This window comes from Fukomys damarensis, unplaced genomic scaffold (genome assembly GCF_012274545.1).
Source record: "Fukomys damarensis isolate Sample0158 unplaced genomic scaffold, DMR_v1.0_HiC HiC_scaffold_39, whole genome shotgun sequence".
Classification (NCBI taxonomy): Eukaryota; Metazoa; Chordata; class Mammalia; order Rodentia; family Bathyergidae; genus Fukomys; species Fukomys damarensis.
The window spans coordinates 48,289,224-48,315,375 of NW_022900951.1; the positions used below are offsets into that span (position 1 = coordinate 48,289,224).

The following is a 26,152-nucleotide window of genomic DNA, read 5'->3' on the forward strand; positions in this document are numbered from 1 at the left end:
GTTCTGCTGCTCATTTCAGAAAATTCAGGCAGGTGACTTCTGATTTCCTCTATCTCATTATCCACTGTACTTGTCCTGGGTGGGATAAAGGTCTTCAGTTGCCTTCTGTGTCTTATTATTTTCTATTTTTTATTTTAATTTATTTTCTGTTTTGATGCTTGTAAATTGCTTATGGTAGATAGTTTTATCGCTAGTACAATGGCTTACCTAGGAAAGGCATATTCCTCAGAGATGTCTCCTATGTGTTCCTGGCTCTTGGTCTTTGTGTCTGTGTCAAAATTCTACCTTTCCAATGAACAACAGGTGAGAAGTTGCTATTTGACTCAGCATCCAGTCCTTTGACACTTAATTATCTTGATAGTTATGACCCAGACAATCACAGTGTTGTCCTATAGAGGAGAATAACTGCTTACAAAAGGTTTGACATCCTGGTTAAAGTAGTACAATTAACCATAAGAATAGCATCAAGCATAATGTAGAAACTGACAAATGGTGGTATCTATTGATTTGGTACCTTTAACTATAGGTACAAGATCTACATTTGTATAGCTAAATCCAATGGAAACCAAGAACTTCTTTGCAGTAACTTTCTTCTTAGTAAAGTCATTTTACCCTGTATGTGTAGAAGTTTAAGAGAGATAGGGGACAACACAGAGATAAAAGATGAGAAACATAGTAGAAGCAAGGCTGAAAGACAAAAGAGAATCACTCAAGTTTTAGGAGACTGGAGAAGAGGACAAGAGAGAAAGAGTGAAGAAGAAAGCAAAAGAATATTGAAGCAAACCAGAAAAACTAATGTCAATGTTCACTCACATGAAAATATAAAAAAATCAAGAAAGACATTTGAAGAAATGGAGAAACAAAATAAACAATGAACAAAAGAAATACAGAAAAAAAATGAAACAGAAAGAATAAAAACCAATAAAATTCTTCTGGAGCTCATTATTCTGTGGTGTTTTCCAAGTCAGATCCTAAATCATTACTTGCTAACCCATCAGGTTCACATTAGGATTAATGCTCAGAGGGCCAGGGATTTAGCTCAGTGGTTCTGACGCCTGCCTCACAAGCACAAGGACCTGAGTTCGATCCCTGGTACAAAAAAAAAAAAGAAAAAAAAAGAAAAATCTTTATTGCTTCTCGGCCTTTTGGCTAAGATCAAGTGTAGGATTAATCCTGAGTGTGGCGCTGGTCTTGTCCTCTGGATGTGGGGGCTGACACTTGTCTTCTGCCAGCAAATTTCTGGGTGCTCCTTGGTGTTCTGCCCACATCTCCTTACCCTGTTTGCCTCTGAATAGCTCAGTTACTGTAGCACCCTTAGCCTAACACAGTCCGAGGTTGGTCTCCCCCACATGTATAATTGGCATCTTTCAAACTTGGGCAGTTTCCTCTATTCCACTGCTGTTGGCTGGCTCCTGTCATGCCACTTATTAAAGGGTGGAGGAGCACTCTTTTCACACTCATTGCTCTTCAGGCATCCCAAGACCTGAATCCCATGTCTGGTCCATATCTTTCTCTTGTGCCTCTGATCACAGGGAAGAAGGGGTCATACTCTTCTGCACACTACCATCACCACTGCTGATGTGGTCCCTAACATTATTGCTGTTGGAGGTTCAAGTTTTCCTATATGGCACATGACCAAAGGAAAAAAAAAATAAATAAAAACAAAAGCTGATGGCTTGTTGGGGAGGGAAGAGATCCCTGATCCCTCACTACTGTGTGTGCCAGTGAAATTTCTTTCCAGGCTGCAGCATCTTCTGTTTGCAGAAAGGCAAAATGTGTGAGGGGCCTTATATTCCAGATATATCTTGTGTGGATTGAGTTTGCCACACTTTTGCTGTCCATCAGTTTTTGGGAACTTCCCAGAATGGTGTTCCTTGTCCCCCAGGATAGCAGCAGCACCACTGGCAGCCCTATGGGCTGGTTCACCATTTTATAAAGTCCTATGCTTTGTTTGGTCTGCAAGTCTCTTATTTCAGATTGATTTTGGCATCAGTATGTATGTCCCTCCCTTTCTTCCAACTACCTGTGTCTTGTGTTTATTTTCTCCAAGTGGCTTCTATATTTAGCTTTGTGAAATTCTCAACACAGTATTTTTAATTAGATAAATTGATGCTTTCAGAATCCCAGTAGTTTGTATGTGGTGTATCCTATGTAATTTCTTAACAAATAAAAAGTTTTTCTGTATTTAAATATGATATATGTTTAAATCATTAAGTGAAACAAAAAGAAGCTATGAAAATGATGATTGGCATCTGGCTGATGCTTTGCCATTTATAAAGAATTGAAAACCTTCTTGGGAGCTGGGGATATAGCTCCATTGATAGAGTGTTTGACTAGCATGCACAAGACCCTGGGTTGGGGATCCCCAGTGCTTCAAATAAAATAAACTTTAGAAAAATAGCTGGGAATTTCGGTGCATAACTGTAAACCCAGTACTTGGGAGGCTGAGGCAGGAGGATCATTGCAAGTTTAAGGCTAGTCTTGGCTCTATAGTGAGTTTACTGGACTACAGATCATAGCACTGTCTCAAAAAAGAAAAAAAGGAAAGAAAAACCAACTCCCACCAAAAAAAGGATGAAGAATAAACAAACAAAAAATAAAGAAAAGGAAAAAATTTTCTTTGAATTCAGGAAATAAGTGAATAGCTCCTTTTTCATCGCAAATTCCTTAAAGACTTCAGTTTCAAATATCTGAGCATACCAGAAAGGAAGATGAACTTCTGGAGAGTGAGAATGAAAGAGTATGATACAATCAGACAGTCTTATACCACGAGCTACTGGAGTATCCAGGATTGAGGAGAGCCACAAGCAGACTTTTGAAACCCCAAATTTCCTCCCATATTTATTCTTTTATTCTCAGTGGGATTCTTGTTATCCTAGGAAACCTAACACTTACATTATATCATATTGTATCATGTTATATATTATATATTTACATATATTATACATATAAATATATAATATAAATGATATATAACAATCTATATATTTATATATAATAACATATTATATATTTATATTATATCACATTATATTATTCTTAAGGGATAAATGTGACAAATCATTTTGTTTATCAGAGTCCCACTGACAATAGACACTGGCAATGATATTTGACTATCTGAAAATGTTTCTGTAGAAGTCAGTTTTAGATATACAATAACTTCATCACCTGGGAATGTTTCATGGTAAAGTGAAACATGCTTTAGCTTTGATATCAAACTAAATTATATTGGAAGCCTAGTTATATAGCTATGAGTCTGTGTTACCAGCTTTTTAAATGGTTTATTTCATATGATTTTTATATGTAGACATTAAATAATGTGAGATACAAGTCCTTAGGTTGTAATCATTGAGTTTTTACTATTTGCTAAGAGCTATTTCAATATCTTTTTATATTAATATCACTTTTAACTTTCACAACAATCCTACGTATGTCATACTGTTATGAATTGAATTGTGTCACTCCATCCTCAAACTCATATGTCTAATTCCTGATACATATTAACTAAGGATATGATCTCATTTGGAAATAAGTTCATCAAAGAAGTAATTAATTATAATAAAATCATAAAGTGGGCTCAGTTGCCTCAGTCATTCATTGTGACTTGTATCCTTATACAAAGGGGAAAATTTGACCCAGAGATATATGTAGGGGGAAAAATCATGTGAGCAGTCCCAAGGAAAAGATGACCATCTACAAGTCGTAGAGAAAAGAATGCAACAAAACCTTCTTTTAAATAGCAAAGAAGAAATAAAGCCTGTAAATGTTTTTATTTTAGACTTCTAGCTTCCACACACTGAGAAGTAATTTCTTTTATTTAAGCCAATAAGTCATGGTAGTTTGGTATGCTAATATATTAATACACATAGGCACTACTATTAGCTTCATTTTATAGAAGAAGAAACTAAGGTAAATAGAGTAAATAATTCACCCAACATCACAGAGCCAGGAAAGCAATCTAGACTCTGAAGTCTGCACACTTTACTATTGCTGTATACTGTCTTCCATTAATAAACATATCCCAAATACTGTAGCTATTTCATATTTGACACATAATATTTATTAAACACAAGTTAGTGACTTTCTGATTTAGAAATCTCTTTCTAAATAATGTGCAACAGGGCAAGAGAAGGTGGCCAAGTAGATCAGTATACTTTAACACTTGGAGACAGTGGGTAGGTCTTAATTCATTTTGTAATTTTCAGAATTTATCCAATAAGATGTATCACATATTAACTGCTCAGTATTGCTGAGTGACAAAGCTACATTGATCACATTGGTGATCTGTATATTAAACAAGCCAGCCTTCACTATGAGATGATGAAGATAAGAAAAAATTGAGGAGAGAAATTTTTTTAAAAAAAAGAAAATTTAAATTTGTATCTATACTGTTCACATTCCTATTAATTGTAAAATGATTTTGTAAGACAGCCCCCATACAGACTTTGAACAAGGCCTAGACAGAGTAAAATAAGATCTGAGATTTGTAAGAACACAGTGTTCAATAAAGTTTAGGTCTTCCAGAGTATGCATACAGCTCTTCAGAAATTCATATATCCAATTGCTTATTTGTCATTGCCTAAAAGGCACCTCAAACTCTGTGCATTCAAAACCAGACGCATGATCTTGCCTCCCAAAACATGGTTTTTATCCTTTGTTCTTCGGTGAATAATACCACTAGCTGTTCAAGTTATAATTCTAAGAATCACGCTAAACACTCCATTCTTTCTTTTCTTACTGCCAACATTCAGTCAATTACAAAATGCTGTTGGTAGAATGTACAAATTTTTCTAAACTCAGGCTACTCTGCATCATTTTCTCTACCTTTTCTATCATGTAATCTATTACTTAATTCCTGTACCAGCTTCCTAATTAGTGTACCCTAAATTACACATCTTCTCTAATCAGTTATCCATGATGATACAAATGATATATTTTCAAAATGAATAATTGGTAATGTTATCCTTTAAAAAATATTTAGTTCTACTGGGCATGGGGTCATATTTCTGTAATCCCAGCAATCTGTAAGGCTGAGGCAGAAAGATCAGAATTTTGAGCACAGCCTGGGCATCTTAGTGAATTAGTGAGACACTGTCTCAAGGAAAAAATAGAAATGACTACAGGTGTAGGGAAACTGGGAAAGGTAGGGGAAAGGTAATAAGGGAAAAGAAAAAAATATTAGAAAAAGAAAAAAATGGAAATAAAGTGTTTGTAAATGCGGAGGGGAGGAGGGGGTGAAGGGAGGGCAGGGACAAGGGGAAAAGAATGAGAACCAAGACCTGTCATGTAAAGTACAAGATCCCAATAATGAATGAAACTGTACTGTATACCTAAAATGTACCAATAAACTCAATTAAAAAAATAAAAATGACTAGGAATGTAACTCATCAGTAAGGTTCTAGGTTCAATCTTTAGTACCAAAAGATTACAAATAAAATATTTAATTATTTCATTAAAACGTATGCATTTTTATAAACTCAATCCACTCTTCCTTTTTTTACCTTCAACTTTCACTGCATATCTTCTTGTTCACTTTAGTCCAACCTCTCTGTCCTTTTATTTTTTTGAAAATTTATGATTTTCCTGAGCAGATCCTTTGTTTATGACATTTCATTTACCCATTACCACTTCTCAAGGTCCTGTTAACATTCATGCATCCTCAGGTAAGCCTTCTTTGATTTCCTTGGCTAGATTAAATCTGTGTCCCATATCTTTTATTTTAACTAATAGAAAAATATAACATTTACACATCCAAATGGGGTACAATTGTAATGTTTAACGCATATATTTCATAAATCATGATAGGAATACTGATATCCTCAAACATGTATTAATTTTTTACAATACAAATGTTGAAAACCTTCTCTCCTAGCTTTCTGAAGTGTATAATACATAATGTTATGTATACTCCTAGTCTATACTAGTACCCAAAGTTTCTTGTTTGTGTCTAGCTGTAACTCAGTACCAATTTATCAAACTTTCTCCAGCCTTTCTCAGTTTGATCACTGGCTTCTGGTAACCTAGTCTTTACTCTCAATTTTTGTAGGACCCACTGTTTTTAGGTTGTACAAATGAATTGTATAATGTAGTGCTTCATTTACTGTGAATAACTTACTTCAATAAGCATTTATCTTCAGTTCTTTCCACATTGTCTCAAATGAAAGGATTTATTCTGTGTGTGCATGTGCATGCATGTGTGTTCTGTGTGTGTGCATGTGTGATTATAAAGATCAAATAGAGGACCTCATGCATGCAAAGGAAACTCTCTGCCATCGAATGAGCTCTTTCATTTTTATGGCAGAATAGTTTCCATTGCGCATATGCACAACGTTTTCTTCACCCATTCATCAGTTGATGGACACTTGAGTTGTTTCCAATTTTTGGCCATTGTAAATAGGGTTGCAATTAATATGCAAATATTCACATATTGATTCCATTTCTTTTGGCTATGTAACAAGTAGTAGGATAGTTAGATTATGTGGTAATATCTAATATTTTGAGGAACCTTTATACTGTACTATTTTACATAATGGATTCGCTGGTCTACATTTCCATCAATATTGTGTAGTGGTTCTCTTCTGAACATTCTTGCCAACAATTGATATTTTTAGTCATTTTGATACTTATTTTTTCTATGGTAAGTTGGTATATCATGTTGGTTTTTATTTATGTGTTCCAAATTATATGTTATGTTGAGTAGTTTTCATATATCTGTTGATCTTTTGTGTATCTTCTTTGTTAAATGTTAATTAGGGCCGGGGATTTAGCTCAGCAGTTTGGTGGCCTGCCTTGCAAGCGCAAGGACCCGAGTTCAACAAGCAAGAAAACGACCCAAAAACCCCCCCAAAAAAAAAAAAAAAAAAAAAAAAAGTTAATTAATGTATATTGTCCATCTTAATTGTGTTATTTTGAGTTTCTTAATTCTGGATATTAAACCTTTGTCAATTACATACATTAAAATATTTTTTCAACTTCTGGGAAGATGACAAAGTGGTAAAAGCAACAAATCAACCTCTCTAAAATTCAAAACTGAGACACTGGGAAATAATCACTTGCAGGGAAAAAGAAGGATGTGGATCCCTGGGACCCAGGAAAGATCTGAAGGGTAGTGAAAGTGAGGAGACAGACCACAATGCAGAAAATAGAGGGGAAAACAGCACTTTATTGTTGGCTACTGACTCATGGCATGAGAGGAGAGGAACAAATCTACTCAGACACAGTGAGGGGAGCTGACTTCAGAGGCCTCCAAGGAAAAATGCACCAATGGAATGGATCAGTAGGTTCTGTGCACCACAACAGCTGGTGAGTGACTCCAGTTGAAGTGACTGCCATATCCCCAGGAGAGGATGATTTGCCAGATGCCACTTTAGGAAAGGGCCACCTGAACCTTGGACTCGTAGAAGACATAGATCAGATTCATCTCACGGGTCCTAGTTTTAAAATTCCATGGTGACTGGGTTAGAGAGAACAGCAGGAGACATCTAGGGTCAGGGAACCGATGTTGGGCTGACAAGCAACACCCAGAATGATATAGGCTTAACAATGCAGGCCATAATTCTACAATCAGAGTCTATAAACAGCCTGAACTGCACATTTCAATGCACCAGAATCAGCACCCTGCCTTTATTGTACTGCAGTCTTGCTGGGAGTATCCAGTTCCATGCTCTAATCTTACTGCAGTTTTACTGGGCTCATCCAGAACAGATCTAGGCTTTGTCTGCCAAGACAGAGATACAGCCTCAATTGGACTCTAAGATAATCACAGAATTGACATCACAGGCAAATCACTTTGTTTTTCATTGCCTTTGGCATTTTTTTCTTCTTCATTGTTTCTGCTTTTTCATGAATGTGAACAATGTTTTTAGGTTTTGTTTTTTTTTTCTTTTTCCTTTCCCCTTCTTTCCTTTGTTCCTATCTTCTTTTGCAAGTTTACCAAAGCTTGAAAAATCTTGTCTTGCCCTTCAGCTGTGCTTCTAACATCTTTCTATTCTTTTATCTTTCTATTTTTTCCTCCTATCTCTTTACATTTTCTCCCCTTAGGGTAAAATTGCTCCATTGTGTGAATATTTACTTTATATAATTTTCTCATTTTATATTTTTTTATATATCTATAAATCCTGAACCTACAGTTAAAGTGGGAAATTAAATTATCACAGTTTGCCATTTTGTAGACTGTGCTTGATGCTATTGTTATTACTGATAGTACAACCTTAGCCAAGGTACCATAGGTGTTGTGATCAGTTGTTTCTATATATGTCAATATTGATTTATTCTATGGGTCAAAAACAATACCATACTCCAAAACCAAATAAATGAGTGCTAGACAAAGCAGTCAGCTTTCTTTCATCCCAAATAAATTGAAGAGAAAGGGGCTTGGACCAGACTCAAAAGCCAAAAACCAGCTACACATAGAAGACATATCTGAAAAATAGCCATTTCCTATGGAGGTCTTGATATTAGTAATAAAATTACCTACCACAAGAAATTTACAAGTGTCAATGAAGAAAACAAAATTTAAATAATAGAAAATATGCAACTCCAGACCTCTAATTCTTCCAAGGCAAAGCCAATGGGCATTGAGCTGGAAGAAATCAAGAGTCACCCTGATGAAATTTCTAAAATGGTAGCAGTGGAAGTCCCAAATTAGATAAATGAGTCAATAGAGAAAAATAAATGAGAAATAACTGCACAGATAACTGAAGAGATGGTGACTATATTGAAGGATATTGTTAGTAAATCTAGACTAGGAACAGACTTTTTAAAAATATCAGAACTGAGGAACGTGTTAAAAATGATGAATGCCTAACAGGAAAAACTGAATTCCATAAAATATATTCACAAGGATATCCAAGAAATTAAAAATTCTATAAAGTAAATGCAGAAGAATCCACCAACGTGAAAATAGAATATCAGATCCAGAAGACTTGTTGGCAGTTAGTGTTCACCAAATGAAAGTGTTCTTATAAACAGGAAATGAGCAAGAAAACCAGAAAAAGTCCCAAGCACAGAAAAATAATTTGACATATAGATTGGTGAGACTTGTAGAAATCCTATTAGCCATGATAAGAAAAAATTATATCAAGGTATATAATAGTCAAGCTTCTAGAATTCAATAAGGAACAGAGTATTAAAAGCTGCTAGAGAAAAGAAATAAATCACCTATAAAGATAAACCTATCAGAATTATAGCAGACTTCTCAACACAGTCTCTTAAAAGAAGGAGAGCTTGGACAGAAGTATTTCAAACCCCAAAATTAAACATCTCCTAAACCATATTCCTCTACCCTGAAAAATTATCTTTCAAAATTGATGAAGAATTAAGAGAATTCCATGATAAAAAATACCTGAAGAAATTGATGGCCACTAAATGAGCACTCCAAAAATTTCTTTGAAGGATATTCTAGAAAGAGACAATGACACAAATTCAAATAATCTTAATAGAATCAATCACCCCTGGAAAGATAAAGAATTAAACTGAAGGGAAAGAAAAGGGACCAAAAATGGGAAAATAATATGACAAGTATAAGTCAACACTTATAAGGTATAATTATCGATGCCAATGGCCCCAATTTAACAATCAAAAGAAACAAATTGGTAAAATGGATCTAGAAACTAGACCTAACAATATGGGCATACAATAAATATATTTAACTCAAAAAAATCATGGACTGAAAGTTAAATTATGGAAAGCAATACTCCATGCAATAGGAAACCAGAAAAAAGTCACAGATAGCTATTCTATTGTCAGACAAAGTAGACTTCAAGCCAAGCTTGATCAGAAGAGACAAAGAAGTTCACTACATACTTGTTAAGAGAATAATCCAAAAGGAAGAGACAACAATAGAAAATGCACAAAATACAACACTCTCCACTCCTATATAGCAAACCTTAATGGATATGAAAAGGCAGATAAGCACCAATACAATAGTAATTGGCAACTTCAATATCAGCACTATCACAAGTAGACAAACTAGAAAACAAAATTATCAAAGAAATATGAGAGCTGAGTCAAAACTTTGAACAATTGCGGTTAGGAGACATCTCCAGACAAAACAGAGTTTGCACTCTTATCAGCAGGATGTGAGACGTTCTCCTAAATAGAACACATACAAGCTCATAGAAGATGTCCAAGGAAATGCAGAGAAATTGAAATAGTTCTATGCATACTATCAGAACATAATGAAATAAAATTGGAAATCAATGGCAAAAGAAACCACAAACAGTACATAAGCATATGGTAATTAAATGGCATTCACCTGAACAACCAGTGAGTCATAGATGAAATTAGACAATTTTTAAAATTCAATGATAATGCTGATATGACATACCAGACCTTATAGGACACAAAGAAGTTCTAAAAAGGAAAATTTAAAGCAGTCAATACTGACATCAGAGAAATACAGCAAGCTCAAATAAATTACATAATATTGAATCTCAAGGTACTAGAAAAGGAAGACTAATTTCAACCCAACGTGTGTATGAGGAAAGAGGAAGGAAATCATAAGTAAGAGAAGAGAAATTAATTCAATTGAGACTAAGGAAACAATACAAAACAACAATGGATATGATTTTTTATTTTGGTACCAGGGATTGAATTCGGGTCCTTGCGTTTGCAAGGCAGGCCACTGAACCACTGAGCTAAATCCCCGGAAATATGAAAATTATTTATTTGAAACATTTTTTTAAAACCCACACAAAGTCTTTGCCAATCCTATCAAAATATGAAAGAAAAGACCGAAATCAATGCAAATAGGAATAAAAAGATAAAAATCACAACAAATCCTGCAGAAATCCAGAACATAATCACTGCCTACTTTGAGCATCTGTACTCTAATAGTATGGAAAACTCATGAATGAAGAGATTCCTAGATATAAATGAATTACTGTAGCTGAATGAAGAAAATATAAAAATTCTAAATATCCCAATATTAGTCAGTGAAAATGAAGAACTAAAAGCCTACCAACAAAGAAAATCTCAGCTCCTGATTGATTTATGGCTGAATTCTACAACAACTTTAATGAAGAAAGGGAGGCAATACTCCCAAACTCATATCTGGGTGCATACTGATACCAAAACCAAGAAAGGATCCATCCAAAAAGGAACCACAAGCCAAGCTCCTTAATGAAGATAGTTGCAAAATCCTCAATAGGATATTGGCAAATAGTATGCAACAAATCATCAAGAAGATTATACATCATGAGCAAGTATGATTCATCCTAGAGATACAGGGATATTTTAACATAGGCAAATCAATAGATATTATACACCATATTAACAGAACCAAGGAAAAAACATATGATCATCTCAAGAGATGCAGAAAAAATATTGGACAAAGTACATCACCCATTCATGACAAAACACCTTAGAGACAATTGGAATTCAAGGTCATTATTGATCTAAATTTGATAAAAGTCAACTATGACAAAGCAGTAGCCAGCATCATAATAAATGGACCAAAAGTGAAAGATTTCACTGTAAAATCAGGAACAAGAGAAGAATGTGTGCTATCACCAAACCTATTCAATATAGCTCTGGAAACATTAGCCAGAGTTGTTACATAAGTGAAATGAATAAAGACAGGAAAAGAAGTTAAATTATCATTATTTGCAGATGACACAATACTTTACATAGAAGACACTAAAAAATCCACCAAAGGACTCCTAGATTCAATAACTAAAGTCAGTAACATTGTAAGATACAAAGTTAATACTGAAAAATCAATAGTATTCCTGTACATGAATAACAAAATCATTAAGAGAGAAATTAGGGAAATGCCATTTGCAATAACATTAAAAAAAATCAATACTTAGGAATCAGCCTCATGAAGGAAGTATAAACCTTTATATTGAAAACTACAGTACTCAGAAAAGAAATAGAAGAGGTTATCAGAAAATGGAAAGTTATCCCTTCTTCTTGGATAGGCAGAACCAATATAGTGAAAATAGCCATACTTTGAAACTTTTAAACAGATTTAATGCAATCCTTTTCAAAATACCCATAGGATACTTCAGAGGAATACAGTAAATAATCTTAAAATTCATTTGAAGCTAAAAGAGAAATAGAATGACAAAAACAATTATGGGCAACAAAGGCAAGGCAGGGCATAACACATTCCCCAATTTGAAATTATAATACAAAGCCACCATGATAAAATTAAAAGCATTTTTCAGGCAAAACAACAATAACTACAAAAACAAGAACAACAAAAACAAAAACATATCTGGGGATAATTTTTTAAAAAAGAAGATGCAGGAGCAACTCCAAACATATTCAGCTCCCTCATCTTTTATGAAGGTACCAAACAACCTTCCTGGAAGAAAGATAGCCTCTTTAATAATGGTTACTGGGAAAACTGACTTTCCACATGCTGAAGATTAAACCTAGACCCATATCTCTCACCATGAACTAAAATAAATTAAAAAGTGTGAAAAATCTAAATTTAAAAGTAGCAATAATCTATTGGAAGATAGAACTCCTGAAGACAAAATTGTAGGCAAAGACTCTAGAAACAAACCCCAGTTACATGAGAAATATTAGAGATTAACACATGGGATCACATCATACTAAAGAAAACTTTTTCACAGCAAGGTAAACCACCACCACAGTGAAGAGACAACCCATGTAATATGAAAAAATGTCTACCAGCTATTCCTCAGAAAAAGGACTGAAATCTAGAATATATATAAAGAACTGAAATAAATCAGAACCTGTAAATTTGAAAAAAACATTCCAGTAATGGGCAATTTAAATGTATAGACATTTCTCAGATGAGCAAGTACAAAGAGAATAAATATATGAAAAAATGTTCAACATCACTGGCTGTTCAAGAAATTAAAAACAATACAACACTGAGGTTTCATCCCATTCCAGAATGAATGGCTTTCATCAATAAATAAACCAATAAGAAATGATGATGAGGCTGTGTGGAAAAGGTCTATTAGTGATAATGTAAATTGGTATAATTACTATGGAAATCACTATGGAAATTCCTCAAAAATCTCAAACCAAAGGTTCCATTTGACTAAGGTATTTCCCTTTTAGGAGTCCTCCCTAAAGATTTAAAAGCATCATAACACAATGATATATTCATGCCCATGAGTAGAGCAGCACAATTTGTAACAGCTAAATCTTTAAAACAAACCCTATACCTATCAATAGATGAATCAATAAAGCAAATGTGTTTTTTAATGCAATGGAGTACTACAATGCCATAAAAACATAAACGTGCAATGTTTTTAGGTAAATAAATTCACCTTAAGCACATAATTTTAAATGACATGAATGGCGCACACATGGCTAAATATTACTTTATTTCTTTTGTGTGAAAACCCCATATGGTAAATAAGTACCAAAATGGATATAGATATTGGGAAATAGGAAGGAAATACCCAAATAGGTAGGAGAAGTGATGGGGGAAGGGAAATAGGGATAAAAAATAGAAAAGAATGAAAAATATAGAAATAAAATTTTGTAAGAGAAGAGGGGAAGAAAGATTGAAGGGAATGAGGAAAAAGAATTATGTTACGTACAAGTACAAATCCCTATTATTTTATAATTACATTTGTCAAAATATACCAATAAAAGTAATTAAAATATTTTTTCACATTTTTAGGTTGTTTCTGTACTCTTTTAGGTATTTATGTTACTGTGTACAAGCTTTTTAATTTTATGAAGTCCTATTTTTAAGTTTTCTTTTATTTCTTGTGCCCCTATCATTGCATCCAAAAATTAGTTGACCATCCCAGCACCATGTGGCATTTCCACTGTTTTCTCCTACTGGTTTTATTTTTTCAGATTTTGCATTTAGGTCTCTAGTACATTTTGAGTTATTTTTTGTAACTGATAAAGGGATCTAGCTTCTTTCTTTTGCATGTACATATTCATATTTCTCAAGACTATTAATTGAAAACATTGCCCTGCATGTTCATAGCATCTGGGTTAAAAATCAGTTGGCTTTTAGATGTGTGTTTCTTTTTAGGATTTCTATTCTGTTCTATTGATGTATGTGCCTGTTTTATGTCAGTAATATTTGGCTTTGATAACTATAGCTTTATAATGTATTTTGAATTTGAAATCTGTAACACCTGGATGTATTCTTTTTGTTCAAAGTAGCCCTGGGTTTGAGGAATTATGCTAGTCTATATTCATTTCAGAATTTATTTTCTAGTTAGATTAAGAATGCATTGTTATTTTCATAGGGATTTGATTGACTCTTATATCATTTTGAGTAGTATGATATCACTGTGTGCAACCATGGCTGCTTAAATGATAAAAAAGATTACTTGAAGATGAGAATATAGTTCAGTTACTGACAGGACTTTAACATAAGAGAGCTTCAGTGACTCAGTAGTGAGTGTAGGCATCTGTGTCTATTTATTTGTAACTCAAAGACATAAAAACACAGATTTAGAAGAAAAGGATTTGTAACATATTTTATATGATTTTTGATCAAGAGACAGAGCTGGAATGGAATGGTTTCTTATGTGACATATGTTGCCCGAGTTTAAGTAAGCTTATCAAGCCTAAGGGGACACAATGCCCAAAGCAAACATCTCTGAGAACATACTGCTTTTAATTGGGCCATCTATTGTCCTACAGATTCTGCTCTAAACTCTAACCCTTTATTCCATGAGTCCTGAACTCTTGTTCAAGTAGTTTCTTTCTTTTCTTACACTTACTTTAAATACTCCTTTGGCAAGAGTTCCCCTTTATTGTTTTGTAATCTAGATTGGGCAAAGGGGAAGACTACAGGGTAGAGGGATATTGGCTTGATACAAGAAGGTCATCATGCCTTCCACACAGAGGGTCTATTGGGTCAGCATACAGAGTACTTTTGGGACTGCAAGAAAAAGCATAAAGACAGTTATTCCAATAGCTATAAGAATCCAAATGCAAAGATTGAGACTAGAGAACCAGTGTTTAGGATTGAGCCAGTAGGCAATGCTATTGAGATGATCCAAAGTAACATGGTAAGCTTTCATTTGAAAATTATAAAGTTGGGTTTAAAGTCATTCTTGAAGATTAGTAAAGTCTCTGTCCAGATTTGAATGAAAGGTACTATAGTGAAGGTGTTGGACCTTATCTCCAAATTCAGAATGATTAAAAGGAATAAGAGCATTTCATATCGAGTGATACCCAGCACAATTAAGCTGAGTATGTGTCCATGGGACTTGTTGGTGTTTTCTGAGCCAGCTAACAACTGTCTCAAGTAGGCTAAGTCTTTGTAGAATTTCTTTATTAATATCAGTTTGAGTCAATAATTTTGAGATAACATTTTGGAAATAGTCATTCATCTTTTAAGCAGTTTGGATTGAATGAGTTAGGGCAACCAAATCAGTTGCCACAGTAGTGGCCAATGTAGTAGCTGTGATAATAGTTGCAATAAAAATGACTAGAAGGTGCTTTTGTCTGATATGTTCAAGCACTGAGATGATATGTTCAAGCGCTAAATTTCCCACCTACTGTCAAGTGAGATAGCTGGATGGGGCTGGCTAGACAAGTGTCCCATTCCTTACTCCCTGCTCCATATGTGTACCTCCTGAAGGTGAATACTTGTTGAAGAGGGTAGGCACCCCCAATAGAGTAAGATCATTTCCTCTCTCAAGGGTATATGAGTAGCTGTATGTCCCTGTTAGAACCTCCAAAGAAGCTTTCAAGTGAGGTTGGTGGAGAGCCATGGTTTGACTCACTGTCTGAGTATCATAGTATGTGCTAGCTGAGAAATATTGTTATTGGTAACATAAGGAGTTAACCTAATGCCACTAGAAAAAGAAATATTGTATACTTTACAGTGTCTGTAATGATGATCACAGGAATTGTATGTGGTTATCTTGGGTTCCTGATTAATGAAAGGTAGAATATATAGATAGCAATTACAAATCACAACAAGGTTAGCAATCGCATGAGCTATAAATGTATTTTCTCATTCTTTATGGCTGAGTAGGATTCCATTTCATAAACAAAAGAAAACAAAAGCAAACATTTTCTTTATCTAGTCACCTGTTGATGGGCAATTGGGCTGCTTCCCAGTTTTAGCTATCACAAATTTTGTTGGTATTAACATGGATGCACATATATCACTGTGTTATGATTCTTTTAATTATTTGGGGAAGATACTCAGCAGGGGATAGCTGGGTCAAATGGGATTTCCAATCCTAATTTTTTGAGGTATCTCCATACTGAATTCCACAGTGGCTGCACGACTCTGCACTCCCACCAGCAGTGGAGCAGGGTTCCTCTTTCCCTATAGCCCTGCCAGCATTTGTCATTGGTTGATTTCATCATAGCAGCCATTCTTTCTGGGGTTAAGCAGAATCTCAGTGTTGTTTTCATTTGCATATCTTGAATGACCAGTGATGTTGAACATTTTTTCATGTGTTTATTTGCTATTTCTACTTTTTGTCTGAGAAGTTTCTGATCATTTAAGATGTCCAGTTTTGGATTGAGTCTTTAAATTTGGATGGTCTGATTTTTTAAGTTCTTTATATATTTTAGATAGTAGACCTTTTTCTGAGGAAGAGTTGTTGAAAAGTTTTTCCCATGTTGTGTGTTGTCTCTTCATACTATTGATTGTTTCGCTTGCTGTGCAGAAGTTTTTTAATGAGAAGAGATTCCATTTGTTGACTGTTTGTGCTAGTTCATGGGATACTGAGGTTTGGTTCATAAAATCTTTTCCTACACCAGTGGCTTCAAGAGTTCAACCTAATATCTTTTCCAGCCAGTTTAGTGTTTCTGTTTTACTATTTAGAATTGTAATCCATTTCAATTTTAGGTTAGTGCATGGTGAGAGATATAGGTGTAGTTTTAATCTTTGGCAAGTTGAAATCCAGTTTTTTCAGCACCATTTATTAAAGAGACTATCTTTCCTCCAATGATGGTGTTTGTCTCCTTTGTTGAAGATGAGATGGCTGAGTGTGTCAGGAGTTATTTCCACATCTTCTAATCTGTTCCACTGGTCCTCAGGTCTGTTTCTTTGCCAGTACTATGTTCTTTTTATCACAGTAGCTTTGTAGTATAATTTCAAGTTGGGGATTGTGATATCCCTTACCTTGTCTTTATTGTCTAAAGTTTCTTTTGCTATTCTAGGTCTCTTCTGGTTCCAAATGAATTTTTGGATTGTTTTCTCAAGGTCTGTGAAGTATGCTTTTGGGATTTCAGGTGGGATTGCATTGAATCTGTATAACAATTTTGGAAGTATGGCCATTTTCACTATGTTGATTCATCCTACCAAGGAGCAAAGGATGTCTTTCCATTTTCTGATATCCTCTTCAATCTCCTTTTTCAGTGTTGTAGTTTTCAGAATAGAGGTCTTTGATTTCTCTCATTAGGTGGATTCCTAGGTATTTCAATTTTTCGGATGCTATTGTGAAAGGGATTGTTTGTTCCACTTCTCTCTCAGTGAGTCTGTTTTTTGTATACAGGAAATCTATGGATTTTTGCATGCTGACCTTGCATCCAGCTACTTTGCTGAATTTGGTTATTAAGTCTAGAAGGCATTTGGTGTAGTTCTTGGGGTCTTCTAAATAGAGAATCATGTCATCTTCAAATAATGACAGTTTGACTTCTTCAATTCCTATCTTTATTCCTTTTATTTCTTTTTCTTTTCTAATTGCTGTAGCTAATGTTTCCAAAACTATATTGAACAGGAGTGGTGAAAGTGGACATCCTTGTCTTTTTCCTGATTTTAGTATGTAGGATTTCAATTTTTGCCATTTTGTATGATATTGGCTGTTGTTTTTTCATAAATGGGGTTTATCAGGCTGAGGTGGAGACCATCTATTCCAATTTTTTGGATTTTTAAAATCATAAATGCATGTTGGATTTTGTCTAATGCTTTTTCTGTATCTATTGAGATGATCAAAGCCTTTTTGTCCTTGGCTCTTTTAATATAGTGTATTACATTTGTGTATGGTGAACCATCTCTGCATCCCTGGGATGAATCCCACTTGGTCAGTGTGTATGATTTCCTTAATGATCTCTTGCATTCTATTTGGAAGTATTTTATTAAAGATTTTTACATCTATGTTCATTAGTGAGATTCGTCTATAGTTCTCTTTTCCAGTTGGGTCTTTCTCTCTTTGAAGATCAAGGTGATGCTTGCTTTCAGGAGTGAATTTGGGAGTATTGTTTCCCTTTCAATTTGATTGAAGTGCTTCAACAGGAGTGGCAGTAGTTCCTCTCTAAATGTCTTCTTGAATTCAGCAGAGAAGCCATCAGGACCTGGACTTTTCTTAGTTGGTATGTTTTTAATCCCTTTTTCAATTTCATTGATTGTTGTATTATTTAGAATTTTTAGGTCATCTGTGTTCAACTTTGGTAATTCTTACAAATCCAAGAATCTGTCCATTTCTTCTGTATTTTGCATCTGATTGGCATAAAGGTTTTTGAGGTAGATATTGATGATGATCCTCTGGATTTCTGTTGGGTCCTTTGTAATTTCAACCTTTTCATTCCTAATTACATGGATTTAGGCCTTTTCCTTCCTTTTCTTGATAAGGTTGGCTAAGGGTTTACCAGTTTTGTTTACTCTGTTGAAGAACCAACTCCTGGCTTCACTTATTTTTTGTATTGTTCTCAGTCTCCATTGCATTAATTTCTGCGCTGATCATTATAATTTCCTGCCTTGTATGAGCTTTGGGTTTGTTCTGCTCTTCTTTTGCTAGAAGCTAGAGGTTCATCATTAGGTTGTGTAATGGTGCTTACTTTGTTTTTCTAATATGAGTATTCACTGCTATGAATTTCCCTCCTAAGTCTGCTTTTATCATGTCCCATAGATTCTGGTAAACTGTATTGTCATTGCCATTTAATTGTAGGAACTGTCTGATTTCTTCTTTAATTTCGTTTATGACACATCAGTTATTCAGAAGTGTGTTGTTCAATTTCCATGTGATTATGAAATTCTTGCTGTTTCTTTTGCTATTGATCTCCAATTTCATCCCACTGTGTTCTCATAATATGCAAGGATTCCTTGAATTCCTTTGCACTTACTCAAACATGTTCTATGAGTGTATGTGGTCTATTTTGGAGAACAATCCATTTACAGATGAAAAGAATGTGTATTCTGATTTTATGGCATTGAACACTCTGTAAATACCTCTGAAGTTCATTTATTCAAGAGTTTGAGTTCTAATATTTCATTGTTTATTTTTGTCTGGATGATCTATCTATTTGTGAGGGTGGAGTATTGGGGTCTCCTCCTACTACTGCATTCATGCTTATATGAATTTTCATGTCTGTTAGTATCTGTTTTATTGGTTTTGTGGGGGTTTGTTTTTGGTACTGAGGATCAAACTCGGGACCTTGTGCTTGTTGGCAAGTGGCAGAACCACTGAGGCAAATCCCCAGCCCTTTCTCCATCAATTTTGAAAGATAGTTTTTCAGGGTACATCAATCTGGTTTGGAGGTTGTTTTTCTTTAGGGCTTGAAACACATCACTCCATGTTCTTGCTTGTGGGTTTGTGTTGAGAAGTCTGCTCTGTTTCTGATGTGCTTTCCTTTGTTCACGATTTATTTCTTTTCTCCAACTGCTTGTAGTATTTTGTTCTTCTGTTGGGTTTCTGGAATCTTATCTATTGTTTGCCTATTTGTAGATTTTTTTAATCACAGCTAGTTGGAGTCCTTTAAGCCTCACTTATCTGTAGGGTAGGTTTTTTCCCCCCTATTTGGGAAGTTTTTGGCCATTACTTTGGTGAACAGTCTTTTTTTTTTAATGTCCTCTGCACTCTCTCCTGTTTCTTCATTTACTCCAATCAGTCTTATGGTATTCTTCTTTGAATCATCTAGCAGCTGCTGGATTGATCTCTCATGGTTCCTTACTATTTTTTTTGTTTTTTTGAGTTTATTTGGTACATTTTAGGTATACAGTACAATTGCATTCATTATTGGGATCTTGTACCTTTACATGACAGGTCTTGGTTCTCATTTATTCCCTCTTATCCATGCCCTCCCTTCACCCTCTACTTCCCTCCACATTTACAAACACTTTATTTCCATTTTTTCATTTTGTTATATTTTTTCCTTTTCTGTTATTACCTTTCCCCTACCCTTCCCATTTTCCCTACACCTTTAGCCCTTTTCTTCCTATTTCACACTATCAATTATCTCCTTAGGATCTTATGTACTATTATAGTTTTTAACATGAGAGAAACTATTCAGTATTTACATGTGTGACTTATTTATTTCACTTAGGAGTATAGCCTCAATATGTATCCATTTTCCTATGAATGAATCTAATTTCTCATTCTTTATGGCTGAGTAGTATTCCATTTTATAGAAAAACCACATCTTCTTTATCCAGTTTCCAACTGATGGGTAAATGGGCTGTTTCCAGGTTTTAGCTATTACAAACTGTGCTGCTATAAACATTGTTGCATATATATCACTGTGGTATGATTCTTTTAATTCTTTTGGAAAGATACCCAGCAGATGGATATCTGAGTCAAATGGAACCTCTAGTCCCAGCTCTTTGAGGTATCTCCGTATTGATTTCCATAGTGGTTGCACCAGTCCTTTCTCCCCACAACCCCATCAACGTTTGTTATTGATTGATTTCTTGATAGCAGCCATTCTTTGTGGGGTGAGGTGTCCATTACTATTTTTAAGAGATTTTTCTTTTCCTTGTCACTCATTGCAGTCCTATCTTCTATATCTGAAATTCTGTCCTTGCTTTGGCTTGTTCTGTTGTGTAAACTTTCAGTGGAGTTTTTAATCTCCTGGAAATCTGTTTGCATCTGTTTTATGGATTCCATTTGTTTCCTATGATGAAATTCCATCATGTTTTTCATCTCCTCTATTTTTTTTAATCTGTGTCCAGTTTAGATTTATTACTCATGTCTTATGTTATGGGCATAATCTGTGCTGTTATCTGAGAAATCATTACTGATTTCATTTTTTTCCAGGTACTTTGTCATTGCTAGTTCAGGGAGTACAGGTGGTTGAGTATCAAAATTTTTCCAACCCTCTGGGGTTGCCTTAGGTGATCTGGAAGTCTGGTTTTGAGACTTATTTCTGTATCTTCTTATTTCAGTGGATGCAGCCTGCTGTGCTTTTGTTGAGGGAACTTTTTGTTCACCCAGTTGTCTTCAATTCTCAGCAAGCCACTGAGCAGCCTTTACTCTGCTGCTCACTGGTACACCAATCCCTTGGTTTAGAATGGTGGCTTCCTATAACCCTGAGCTTACCTCTTTTCTCAGTGGGCTTCTGGCTGGGGCCTGTGCACACTTGGGATGGTATCTAGGTGTGCCTCTCACTGGGGCCTTTATGTAGCTGTTGTCTAGGGTGGCCTTTGCCTGGGGCTCATGTATTCCAGTTCCTTTTGTCTCTGTAGGCTTCTGGGTAGGGTCTTCAGGCACTTATCACTTGTATTTGGGTGAGCCTCTACCTGTTGCTTGTGCATCTGTGTAGTTATTTTCTAAGTGGGCCCTTGGCTGTGGCCAATGGTATAGTGGAACTCTGGATGAAGTTTGCATGCTTGTGTGGATCGATTCTAGGTGGATCATGGCCTGGGCATGTGTGCCTGTACCTCTGGGGTTGGGTGATGCCCTAGCTGGGACTTGCTTGCAGCCACTCCACTCTGGTCCACACAGCTGCTCCCCGGTATGTATGCCTACTCGCCAATGGTATGGTAGAACTCTGGACCAAGTTTGCATGCCCGTGTAGTTCTTTTCTAGGCAGTATGTGGCATTCTAAACTCTGACATTTCACTGATCATTTTTTGTTTAGTTGATGTATCTATTTTTCATAGTGGAGTATTGTCCACCACAAAAATGATGTTGATGTTTATCTGATCTATCACATTTAGTCATGCTTCTTTTATGAATATTGGTGTACTTGTGTTTACTTCATATATATTTATACTTGTTACTTCTCTGCTGAACTTTTTCCTTAACTAATATGTAACAGACTTTTTGCCCAATCTGGCCTACTTTGTCTCAAGGTTCACTTTGTCTGAAAATAGACTGCTTGCTTTCAGGCTCCCACTGCATGGAATATAGTTTTTCATCATTTAATTTTTAGTGTATAGGTTTCTTTTTGCATTAAATATATTTCTCATATACAACATAATGATTGATTTTGTTCCTTTTCCAGTCTTACAGTCTGTATCTTTTGAGTGGGGAGTTGAGACCATTCACATTGAAAGTTATAAGTAAAATTTATGGAATAATTCCTCTCTTTGGATTATTCTATGTTACTGATTTTCCCCTTATGTTTAACTCCTCATGCTGCCTTATGTATTTTCATTAATTGTTTCATTTTCTTTCTAGAATATCCTTGAGACATTCATATAGTGCTAATTTGGTGATCTTGTATTTCTTATGACGCTCTTCATAATGGAAAGACCTTATTTCCCTATTAATTGTAGAAGATAGATTCACAGAATTGATCAGTCTGGGTTGGCAGTTGTTTTCCTTTAGGACTTGAAATACTTCTTTCTATGCTTTCCAGGTTTGTGTTAAGAAGTCTGGTATAATTCTAATGAGTTTATCTTCATAAGTTATTTGTTGACTTTTCTAATGCGTTTTTGTTGGACTTCTAGGATTTTGATTGTGATATATCCTGGAGTTCTGCTTTATTTTGGCTATTTGCAGTTCTATAGCCCTCACTTATCATTATGCTATTTTTTCTCTAATATTTGGAAAGTTCTCTGTTGTTATTTTTGTAAAAAAGTTATTTATGATATTTGTGCTATTTTCTGATTTTTCCCTAATTCAAATTAATCTTAGATTACTCTTTTGTGCATTGTCTACCAGCTGTTGGAGCCATAGTCCATGTTCTTTTATTTTTACAGTATTTCTGAGTATTTAGGTCACCTGCATTAGCTTTGTCATCTATTTCTGAAAGTTTGTCTTCAGATAGGTGACTTGTGTTGCTTATATTTTCAATATCATTGTCTCTTGGATTTTTGTTTGTTACAGTTTTATGGGCTCTAATTCATTTGACTGGTCATTGTGTTTTTTATTATTTTTTTTTAGTTCAGCTAGCTTGTATTAGTGTAAATTCTCTGATTTTTTCAAATTTTATAATCCTTTACATGTTTATTTATATAATCTTTGAGCCTGTCATGCGCCTTACTGATGTCTTCTTTCATCATTTCATATATTTCAGTTGTTTTTATTTTGATTTTCTAGCTCTCAGTGTCCCATGTATCAGCTTTGGAGGAGTTGAGGTTATTTGGATGCATTTTGTTGCCTGGTCTTCTCATACCTTGGCTTTTTTGTGTGTATATACTCAGATTTTTGTGTCAGTTATAGTAAGAAGCCATTGTTGCTGGTATGGGGATCTGTTTACTTAGTGTCTGTTTTTCAGTGATGTATTCAAGGCTTGCCTAACTATAGATGTTTACCTCTGCCCCAGAATATAACCACCTCCATTAAATATAGGGGGTGCAATGTACTTGGCCCATCCCCAAGTTCTCTGGAAATGAACTACAATTCTGTTGGTGATGCAAATACAAACCAGATGTTGATACATAGGTCTACGATCAAGAATATATAAAGAGCTTTAAAAAAATCCCACCCCCCAAATTTAAAGACCCAATCCAAAAATAGGCATCTGAAATGAAAAGACATTTCTCAGACAAAGAAGTAGAAATAGAAAATAAACATATGAAAAAATGTTCAACATCACCTGTCATTTGAGATATGCAAATGAAAACAACACTGAGATTCCACTTCAACTCAGAAGGAATGGCTGCTAACATGAAATCAATGAATAACAAATGCTGGCAGGGCTGTGGGGAAAGAGGAACACTGAACCAATGCTGCTAGGAGTATAGACTCTTGCAAACAATGAGGAAACCAGGGTGAAGATACCTCAGAGAACTAGGATTGGAAGTCCCATTTGACCCAGATATTCCCCTGTTGGGCATCTTTCCCAAAGAATTAAAAAAAATCATACCACAGTGATATATGTGTACCCATGTTCATAGCACCACATTTTATAATAGCTAAAACTTGGAAGCAGCCCAATTGCCCATCAACAGGAGACTGGATAAAGAAAATGTGTATGTGTGTGTGTGTGTTTGTGTGTGTGTGTGTGTGTGTATGTTATAAAATGGAGTACTAATCAGCCATAAAGAATGAGAAGCTAGAGACATTTATAGCTACATGGATGCACATTGAGATCATACTCAAATGAAATAAGTAGGACACATGTGTAAATATAAAATAGTATCTCTAGTGTGAAAAACTGAAAGTGTAAATAAGGACTAAAAGATATAATAGACAATGTGAAATAGGAAGAAAATGTACAAAGGAGAAGCAGAAGTGGGAAGGATTGGGGAAAAGAAAGAAGGGAATGGAATTAATATAAGAAAATGAAAAATTGGAAACAAAGTCTTTGTAGATAGAGAGGGATGGAGGAGTTGAAGGGAGGGCAGGCAAATGGGGAAAAATAAGAAGCAAGATGGATTATGTAAAGGTGCAAATTTCCAATACTGAATGTCATTATATTGTATACCTTAAAGGTACCAATAAAGTTAATTTTAAAAAATCAGTGCATAGCAACAACTATGCCACCTTGGTAATGACAACAAAGTCATTTCTAATGATCTTCCATATTTCTGTGGTGTCATTTATAATGTTTGTCTTCTCATTTCTGGTTTTGTTTGTTTGCATTATCTCTCTTTTTCTTTAGTCTAGCTATTTATTTTTGGGCCAGGGGATTTAGCTCAGTGGCTCGCAAGTGCAAGGTCCTGAGTTCAATCCCCAGTACCCCCCAACAAAAAAAAAAAGAAAGAAAGAAAAGAAATTATTTGTTCTCTCCCCTTACTAGTGTTATATGTCATTCTCCTTGTGTATACTTTCATGAAGCTAATGTGATCCAGGCAAGTGAGAATTATGATAGGATACCTTTACAAACAACCCTTATTTGTTTTATTCTGATTTTATACATAATACTAGTCTGTTACAGAAACTTGAAAAATCTAGAATAATGAAGGAAATAAAATTTTCCATATTTTGCCCCAAAGAATAATAATAGTTTCAATTCAAATAGTTTTCCCATTATAAAATAATGCAAAATTATAGAAAATGTTTTATATAAACTCTTATAAATATGTTGCACACCTTTTTAAATATTAATATATGTTTGTTTCTATATTTAAAAAATACATGGCATGTGTGCATGTCTAGCAGAATGTATATGATAATGTGACTTGGGTGTACAGTTTTTGTACTTAATATTACAAAAATATTTCTATAGTCATGAGAGTGCTTGGCATTTTAAAATTTTAATATCTTTAACATCTTGTTGCTATAACAAAATAATATAACCTGAGTAAATTATAAATAATAGAAATTTGTTTCTTACATTTCTGGAGGTTGATAGGTCCAAGATCAAGTGTCTGGAATATTGGGGTTGGTGTTAGTGCTGTTTTCTGCTTCCACAATGTTGTCCAGATGATGCATTTTCAAGAAAGGATAAGCACTGCCTTCTTATGGCAGAACAGATGAAAGAGAAGGCCATGTGTGAAAATTTTTTCCCTAAGCAAATTTATAAAGGTACGAATACTATTCATAAGTATAGAACCCTCATGGTTTAATCACCTCCTAAAAGGTTCCTCTTAATATTATATGTTTGGAAATTAAGATTTCAACACATAAATTCAAGAGAAGGGGCACATATATTCAGACCATAACAATGTACTTTATAGCTGTAATAAAATTTAGCAATTCAATATCTCATTTTCGAACATTTAGGATTTTTTCCCAGTTTTTCATTATCATATTTAAATATAGGCTGATCTTTCTTTGTTTTCATTTCTTTTCTTTCTTCTGGTAAACAATGTGGTAAAAGTCCTTGATCTCTATGCAATGGCATCCCTGCCCATGTTTTTATTAGCTTGTTCTGGTAAAAAAATATGGAAGGTATGTTGTATAAGAAATGAATTAAGCAATCATGAATATTCATGGGAGAGGAAAGTAGATGAAGAAGAGAAGAGGAAAGAAGATTTGAAGGATCAAAATATAGGAAGATTAAAAAGAAAAAAGAGAGTAGATTTGCTATATTTCTTCAGAGGTGAATCTCAAGACCTATAAAAAATATTTCAAACAGGAATAATTTAATTCAGCATAATAAAGGTTGAGTATAAGTTATCAAAAGTGCTTTAGATGAGTAGTGTTTTGGATTCCAGTTTTTAAGATTTTTTAATTTC

At 34.7% G+C, this 26,152-nt stretch overlaps 1 protein-coding gene across 1 annotated transcript in view; it reads left to right on the forward strand.

Annotated features, from left to right (window-relative positions):
* Klf8 (Kruppel like factor 8) overlaps window positions 1-26,152 on the forward strand; it is a 203,579-nt gene that overhangs the window by 83,541 nt on the left and 93,886 nt on the right. The window lies entirely within an intron of this gene.